This window comes from Pipistrellus kuhlii, unplaced genomic scaffold, assembly GCF_014108245.1.
Source record: "Pipistrellus kuhlii isolate mPipKuh1 unplaced genomic scaffold, mPipKuh1.p scaffold_m20_p_3, whole genome shotgun sequence".
Classification (NCBI taxonomy): domain Eukaryota; kingdom Metazoa; phylum Chordata; class Mammalia; order Chiroptera; family Vespertilionidae; genus Pipistrellus; species Pipistrellus kuhlii.
The window spans coordinates 107,276,887-107,286,193 of record NW_023425529.1 but is presented as its reverse complement, the minus strand read 5'-3'; the positions used below and the strand labels follow the sequence as shown (position 1 = coordinate 107,286,193).

The following is a 9,307-nucleotide window of genomic DNA, read 5'->3' as shown; positions in this document are numbered from 1 at the left end:
TAGGAACAGAATTATAGATTTAGAGAACATGTTTCATTTTGTTTGTGGGGCAGGGAGGTACTATTATTCTTTCTCTCAAATAAATGTAGAAACAAAACAAGATGCAAAGGATTTATCCCTTTTTTTCTCAATTCCATTCTAAATTGTCTAAGGAAAATAGGTCCCACAAGAGAGAGAGTTGTTTAACTTCTTATATCATACTAGAGGTCTGGTGCATAAAATCATGCGTGTGGGGGGTGTCTCTTAGCCCGGCCTGTACCCTCTCCAATCCTGGACCCCTTGGGGAATGTCCAACTGCCTCCTTGCAATTTGGGACTATTGGCTCCTAACCGCTCACCTGCCTGCCTGCCTGCCTGATCTCCCCTAATAATCTCTGCCTACGTGATCGCTGGCAGCGAGCAGCAGTGGAGGTGCTGCCAGCCCCAATTGGCTTCCAGGGCCGCATGGGCCAGTCAGGCTCACCATGGGTTTGCACAGGAGTCTGTCAGCCAAAGCCATCTGGGAGAGAGCACGCAGTCTGCCTGGCTTCCATGCAGCACCACTGGTGGCCCAGAGACCCACACTGCACTCCAGCCTGCGATGTCTAGCTGCACTTATTAATCTCCGTATGGGGACTTGGGCACCATGACTCAGATAGAGGGGTGCTTGTGGGGGCCTGGGGGCCCAGGTGCTGCTCAGGGCTCAGAGCTCAGCTGGGACCTGCCCTTCTACACCAAACACTCGAGCTTTGATTGCTGGCAAGGTCCAGGGACTGCACAGTGCACAAATTTTGTGCACCCGACCTCTAGTAAAATAATTCTGGTTTGTCTGCATCTTTGCAAAAACTTGTTTTGGTGGATTTAAAAATTTTAGACATTTGAATAACTGTGTAGTGGCATGTCATTGTTGCAGTAAAAACATTGTTCTGACATAACCTATTATAAGCTTCTTAGAATTAGAATTCATTACCTTAATTTTTGAAGAATATTTTTACAAATCAAAATTTATAAGGTATATGTTATTTTCTTGAAGTACTTTAAAGATACTTCATTGATTTTTGCTTTTAATTTTTCTGCTGTGGAGACAACAATCTTATTATTACTCCTCTGAGAGTGGTATGTTGTTGTTTTTTTTTCTATACCTGTTTTGTCATTGTTTTCAGAAGTTTTATTATTATGTGCTTATGTGTGATTTTCTCTTTATTTATACTGTTTAGAATTTGTTAGACTTCTTATCTCATTCACCATTCCTTAAAAAATTTCACAGCCATTATCTCTCAAATTTTACTTTTTCCCAGACTCTTTCTTATCTACTACTGGGACTCCAATCACATGAATCTAAGAATATTACCAGTGGCACATAGGGAGCTTAGCTAATGAGTGGTCAGAAAAGGTGTTTCCTCTGCAGTTCATACCTATCTCCTCTGATTTCTGGCTCCACCCCTGCCAAGGCCTAAAGCCTCTGGCCTTAGGCAGGGGACCCCAAACTGGCTCTTATCACCTGGCTCTGCCCCCTAGCCAAGGCCACAAGCCTCTGGCCGAGGCGTGGGCCCTGGTCAGTTAAGCCCCAGCTTGCTCTGATCATCTGGTTCCACCCCTGGCCAAGGCTAGCAAGGGCAGGCAGAAAGCTTGGCCTCCTCCACTGCCAGAAAAACCCAAGCCTCCCTCCTGCTCTCAGTTGCCACAGCCATCTTGGTTGTGTTTATTTGCATATTTGTTACTGATTGGCTTGTGGGTATAGCGGTGATACGGTCAATTTGCACATTACTCTTTTATTATATAGGACTAGTAGCTTGCTCACGAATCCATGTGCCAGTAGCTCTCTGCAGAGCCTGGCTGCTCCATGCTCACTGCCCAGAGGCTCTCCTCGGGTATCCACACCTGGGAGCAGAACACTTGCCTTGTTGCTGGGGTCATGATGCAACCGTTCCCCACCACCACCCAGCCACTCTGTGCCGGCTGCCCAGAGGCCCTCCACGGCCGGGGTGGAATACTTGCCTTGTCGCCATGGTGGCAAGGCAAGCATTCTGCCAGGCCGCTCACACTGCCTACTCTCAGTGGCTGTTTCCCCACGACTGGGGTACTCTGGCGGGGCAGAGAGGACTGGGTGTTACCATCTTGTGGCTATGGATGCTGCTACCATTTTGACAGCGTGATGGTTAATTTGCATATTACCCTTTTCTTAGACAGGATAAGTCTCTGGATGATATTATAATCTTAATTTTCACCAGAGAGAAATTAATTTTACTTCTGAAAGACAGCTAGACTACATTTTCACCTTAATCCCATCAGAACAAGATGATCAAATATTGGCTTCTGTTCTTATGAGACCTGATTTATTTCTAGAAAATCTTCACTCATACTGTATAAAATTTGAGGGTCCAAAATGAAGTCCAGAGATATATATACCACGTCTAATCTACTTTGGTAGCCTCTGAACTCCAACTTTCACCACTCCATATCTAAGCTACTGAAAACTCTTCCACTTCTCAAGCTCTCAGGTACTGATTTTGAAATGGTTGTTCAATCCTTTTGAGGAAAAACTTTGTCCCAAATGGCAAGTCACCACTCTTGAAGTTCCCCCTTTTCTGGATCTTGGGTTTCCAAATTCTCACTCTCTTGGTAGTTTTCAGGTGTTTAAACAGGCTTTTAAAGGCATTTTGTCTAATTTTTAATTTAATTTTTTAGTAGGAGAGTGTGCCTTAAACAGTGTAGAGTTGTTTTTGGATGCAACTATAGTTCCAAATAAAACAGGTGATTCTAATGGGCAACTGAAGTAACAAACCGCAGACATAGAGCATAAAGCAAATGCAAGATTCTTCCTGAATTGACTCCTTTGAACTTATGTCTTCTGATGACTGACCACAGACCTTTCTCCACCTGCTTGCTCCCACGCCCACATGCATCCCAGCCTTACACGCCAGGCCACAGTGTTCTCTCTTAGACTCAACCCTTTGCATCTACTGGCCTAGCCCACTCCTATGCTTGCTTTATACCTGTTTTTAAATGTTACTTCTTCATTTACTTCAATGAACTGTTATGTCTCTTCCATCAATTGGTGAAGCGGGGCTCCTAGCTTACCAGAGCTGTTCTCTGCTTTAAAGATAAGACTAACTAACCCATCAGGATGCTCTGTTAGTCTAAAGTCCTATCTATTTTCCTTCAAGCTGCTTCCCATTTCTTCCTCTTCTGTGCTCCTGCCACAATCCCATACCCAATCATAAGGTTGTGAGCTCCTTGAAGGAAGTATCTGACACAGGTACTTAAAATAATGGTTGTTAAATGAAACATATTTTTCAAAAATAATAACATTTCATGAAAGTAAAATTGTCTCAGAAATAGGAAGTCTGTATTTAACCACAGTCTTGGTTAAACTCAGTCCATATCTACCTGAACTAGTACAGAGAAAAATATCATTTGAAATGGTGCTCAATTACTAGACTATTGATTAATTATTTACTCTGTGCTGATTTCCCTGGAGATATAATATTAACTAACTTTACTAGTGCTTCGTATGTGCCAGGCATTATGCTATTTTTCCTATGTGTTTTTTCATTTAAACCTCACAGTAATCTTATGTACTACATGCTGTTATTATTAAGGCTAAGAGATGTTAAGTAATTTTACTTATCTGGTGAGTAGCTGAGTAAGGTATATCTGACCCTAAAACCCACGCTTGTTGACACTACATTAAACACTGGTAGCAAAAGCATGGCTCTAAGGTAAACTATACCTGGACTTAGACTTCAATTTCTTCAATATTTAACAGTGTATCATAGGACAAACTGCTTAACCTTTCAGACTCTCAGTTCCTTTATCTACAATAATTGAATTCAATACCTTCCTGAACAGTTTCAAAGAAAGTATCTCACAAGATGTCAGGCGTGTCATAGGTGCTTGAAAAAATATGTTCACACACACACAATCTTGTTCATCTTTATTTCTCTTATTGTTGTCTTTTGTACACCATCTGTTATTTGCTACATCTAGTTATTTATGCATCCTTTTGCTATTCTCTAGGCGGTGCTACCATGGTTTCAACTAACTTCATTTGAATTAATTACGTGCCAGTAGTGACATATTTATTATCAATTGCACAATTGCTTTATGTAGTTCTAGTAAAACATTACTTCAAGTGTAAAATATGTCTAGTTAAGAACAAATTATTCATGCTAATAAACAAATTTGACACAAGCTGTTATTTACTGAGCTTAAGCTGGTATTTGTTGGAAAGCCTCGAGTCATTTCATTTTTGCTGAAGACTCATATTCAAGTAATTGTGTAATGTAGTCATTTATTAGTGTCAAGTTATACTTCTGTCTTTTCAACAAAGAAAACAGCTTAGCATTTAGTTCATGTTCCACAGAATTATAAAGAAGCCAGAGAGATTTCTAATAATATAGGATGAAAGGAAAAAGAAAAAAGGAATGGATTAGCACTGCTGAATATATTATTCATAAGCTGGTTATAAAGTGGTCATAGTTTAGCACACTTGCTTTTATTTTTGTCCACTTAACTTTATCTTATCACCTTGATTTAAAAAAAAAAAAAAAAAAAAAAAAAAGACCACACTGATGTTAGCTCCCTTTGTTAGTTTGAATATCCAGGTCTGTTTGACAACTTCTTCTTGCACATCCAATTGGTACAAACATGCTGGGATCCATTTGTGACACTGAAATGGGTGAAGACATATGGAGGCCATTTATAAGATTTATTATCTTAATACTACTGTCCAGAGAGAGGTACATAGCAAATAGCTTGAGTTCCTAAACTTTTTCTGGGCACTTGTTAAACACAAAGCTTTCAAGATCTTGCTCCTACAGATTCTGATTCACTGGGCCTTATCTAACAAGAAGGCAAGATAACTTTTCAAATGTATTTTCAGATACATTTGAAACGCACTGTTATAAAAGTTATATGATATTTTAAAACAATACCTTTTCATTTGAGAAAATTGAAGCAATTTATTCTCTTATTTTCCAGTAAGTACATAAGACTCTGCAGGCTCTACCCTAAAATGTGTGCCTCTACATAAATCAGCTTCTCTACAAAACAAATTACACTAAGTCTATCTGAGTCCATTGGAGAAAACAGATGAATTTATACAAAGGGCGCTGGAGACAGGAGGAAAAGCAGCATCTCACCTTGATATGAAACTTGGGGTCCAGACTCCAACAAGTCACTTTCTGAGAGGATTCAGCACTGGGTTGACTGCAGTAACTCTGTACAAAAAAACCACTTACTTGCCCCAAGCCAAGATAGTTTCTACTTTTAAAGCTATGTAGCATTATGTTGTCTTTATGAGTGTTATGATGACTCTCATTATCCTGTCTCCAACTGGCTCAACCTGGATTCTATGGGAAAATCAAGAGCAACCATATGTGTGCTAGACACACAAGAAAACCAACTGATTTTGCAAAGGCTTGGAAAGAAATTTTGCCCAATAATAACAGTTCCCATTGGATGAAGGTATACCAATCAAATGAAACCCCCTTTTGGAAAATAACAAATACTCAGGTATAAAGAGAAGGCAAGTTTCTCAAGTTTAGACTGCTTATGGCCAATTGTTCTTGGTTTTTTTTTTTTTTAAGAATTTATAAAAATAAACACATTTTATTTTTGTCTTAGTCAGCAGCTAATATAAAACTATCTTGGCCTTTAAAGCCAACTTTCCTCAAGATCTTTTTTTTAAAATTAAATATATTTTATTGACTTTTTACAGAGAGGAAGGGAAAGGGATGGAGAGTTAAAAACATCAATGAGAAAGAAACATCGATCAGCTGCCTTTGACTGGAATCGAACCTGGGATATTTCAGTTTGCAGGCCGACATGTTATTCACTGAGCCAAACCTGTTAGGGCTCCTCAACCTCTTTTTAAAAAAAAATATTTTTATGGATTTCATAGAGAAGAGAAAGAGAGAGATAGAAACATCTATGATGAGAGAGATGCGTAGATGTTTCTATGTGCTCTTGACTGGAATTGAACCTGGAACTCTTCAGTCCGCTAGCCAACACTCTACCCACTGAGACAAAACAGCCAGGGCCTCAACCTCTTCTTTGGATCATGAATTCATTTCAAGTCAACAACAAAAAAAAATCCCAAATTGTGAAGACACCAGGCATATTTCCCTTCATAAAAATCAAAACTAAAATGTTTAGCTCTTAGAAAGGTTTCACTGTAGTGTTTCAGGAAGGGGCAAACTCTGTCCTTCCAGAATACCGCTTCAGCAAACATCTGTGGCCAAAACCCAGCAGAGGTTTGGATGGGATGCACATACAAAGAGATTTCAAAGTGTTGCCCTAGCCAGTTTGGCTTAGTGGATAAAGCATTGGTCTATGGACCAAAGGGTTCCAGGTTCTATTCCAGTCAAGGGCATGTACCTCAGATGCAGAATACTCCCCGGTCCAGGCCTTGGTCAGGGCATGTGCAGGAGGCAACCCAATCTAGATGTTTCTCTCACATCATTGCCGGGACCGGTTTGGCTCAATGGATAGAGCGTCGGCTTGGGGACTGAAGGGTCCGGGGTTCGATTCCGGTCAAGGGCATGTACCTTGGTTGCGGGCATATCCCCAGTAGGGGGTGTGCAAGAGGCAGCTGATTGATGACTCTCTCTCATCAATGTTTCTAACTCTCTATCTCTCTCCCTCTCGGTATAAAATCAATAAAAAATATATTTAAAAAAAATATTTCTGCCTTTCCCTCTCTCTGAAAATCAGTGGAAAAATATTCTCGGGTGAGGATTAAAAAAACAAAAACAAAAAAAGTGTTGAGGCCTTCATGTCTGGCATGAAGAAAAAACATCTTAGTTTAGGAGTGAAAAATTAAGTACATTAGGATTACTTTGTCCAAAACTACATTCTCCAACAGTGCAAGAAAAAAGGCAAAGTGCTGTGTACCTCAAGTCTACAGGCTCCACTCACTCAGCAGTGATCCTCTGACATAACTGCTTTCCCTAGTGAGCTTCCTCCTGTCTCCGGGTTAAGCACAAAAATGTCAAGGCTCTCTCTGGTAGTCAACACCACCATCCTATCTTCAAGAATTTCAAACACTGATACAGGTCTGGCTTAATTCTTCCTTGTGCATTTAGGTAAGACTGTTGTTTACCATTCCAGCTTTATATGTTTCAAAAACTATGAAGACATTGAAACTAAAACATGAACTATAAGGAATAAAAAAGAACACAGGGCCAAAACCCACGGTATGAGGTAGACAACAGCATAGTTTATATGCAATCACCCCACCTCACCCTCTCCAGAGGGGAGCTCAGGCAGCCAGCAAGCAGCACAGCAAGGTCTCTCCAAGACTCCATGATCGTCATGATCTAACAGCCAAGTCTGAAACAGCAACCCCAACCAAGACCCAGCGGTGCTGCTGTCCCCAGTGTCCCGTGTCGTCTGGGAGAGTTTCAGGTCCCGGGAGACGTGCCACGCGGGGGCTTCCTCGGCAGCACGAAGCTGGAGGTTAGTACTGGAAGCTGCCCTTGGTCTGGATGTCATAGAGGATCTGCTGCAGCTCCTCGTCTTCAAATCGCCCCTCCAGGCTTGGAATGAGAGCCTTGGCTCCTCAGCAGTCTCTGGACAAAGGTTGGCCAAACAGGCCACCTCAAACTTATGAAGCTTCTTCTGGAGCAACAAGCTTCGGACACCGGCAATGGTCTCTCTGTTTTTGAAACGACTGAGACGAGCTGTGTAGTTTGTTTTCATGAAGACCTCAGAAAGTTCCTGTTCGTCCTCCGCACTCTCGTTCTGCTGCTTTCGGTGCTCCAGGAGCATGCGAACTTCTGAATTTAGAAGTGTCTCAGCTGTTTCAAACTCTTTGGGGAAGATGAGCTGGGAGGCGTCCTCCTCCACGTCCCAGCCCACGGGTCGCTGCCGCCACCATCGCGCGCCGCCCTGCCTCGCCGGAAGTCTGTTCTTGGTTCTTAAAGCACCAAGATCCTGAATGACTATAGCTATTGAGCTGTATCATTTATTATACCACAGCTCCATGAAATCTTAAAAAAAAAAAAAAAGGCTTTTCCCCCCAAAGTAATCAGTCCATATTCCTTTCTTGTAAGCCTAAATTGCCAACTAATATGAGCATATTCTCAAAGTGGGCACTGACTCTATGTCAATCAACAACCATGAAAGAGCTGTGGGTCCTGGGAAGATCAGCATAGAGCAGCAATGAGCTACTTTTCCGTTAGTCCATAAACTGACTATATGAATGAAGATTTATGTAATATTCAATGTACATAATGACCAATACAACATAGCACCATCTAAGCAGAATGGATGCCACTATCAAATGCTAACTTTGCTCAAGGTTCTTAGTTGTGATGACAGAATTTACTCTGTTTTAAGTAGGAAGGGATTTATTTAGAGAAGCTAAAAGTTCACATAATCATTGTGAGGGCTGATGAAACAGACTCTGATTTTAGGATATCTCCAAACAACATTCTAGAACTAGAAAATCAAAGGAGCTGCCACCTCTGACATGATCAAAAGCTGAAGAGTAAGAAAATGGCTGCTATATCTTCTGGCTCCAGAACCATAATGCCCTCACCAAGATCCACATAGGCAAAGATGTTTTGTGATCTGCCTCTTTCCCACATGTAGTGAGTGCTGTGGTATCACTTAGAAACTTCTTTTAGGTCTAAGGCATAGTCCTAAAGCATGGTCCCCCAAATGCCAGGAGTGTTGGCTGCAGATCACCACTAGAAATTTCCCTTGGCCATAGAAAGCTACCTAATCCACACCAAAAACCGAGCTTTCTTTTTTTCAGTTAGGGGCACCTCTCAAGATCAATCCTAGCTATAGAGCATCTCATAGAATCAGCTGAGGCTTCTGTTACCATTCGATCTTCTTCACATTAGAAGCAAGTGGGTGCAATTATTGTAACAAGCAACAAAGTCAGAGTGACAGCCAGGAGGCCTGACTCACAGAGAGTAATAGAGATTATTAATAAAGTATGGCATGCCTGGAGGCATGCAAGATGGGCAGCCAGTAGGTTATTGCTCAATCTGTACAATCAAAATAAATCAAGAATGGATGGTTAGGAGACTAAGGGCAGTAGCCTCAAGAAAAAGACATGACCCTTTGCTCAATTCCTAGACTTGACCTATACTCAGTTCTGGAATCCACTGACTGAAGGAGAAGCTAAGCCAGGAAGAAGTATCCCATAGCACCATGGAAAGTGTATAAGGTAATGATTCACCCTGTCCACCTTAAAGGGTTCTACAGTCACTTACTTGGGAAAATGAAAATACTCAGACATTTTAAGGACTAGTTGTCAGACTTTGATAGCTGGGACCTGAAGTGATACTGCCCTTCTGTGAGATGTGAGAGTG

The 9,307-nt window shown here is 41.3% G+C and overlaps 1 pseudogene; it reads right to left on the bottom strand.

Annotated features, from left to right (window-relative positions):
• Positions 1-7,180: 7,180 nt before the first annotated feature.
• On the bottom strand, positions 7,181-7,878 carry LOC118730468 (annotated as a pseudogene).
• Between the last annotated feature and the right edge of the window lie 1,429 nt (positions 7,879-9,307).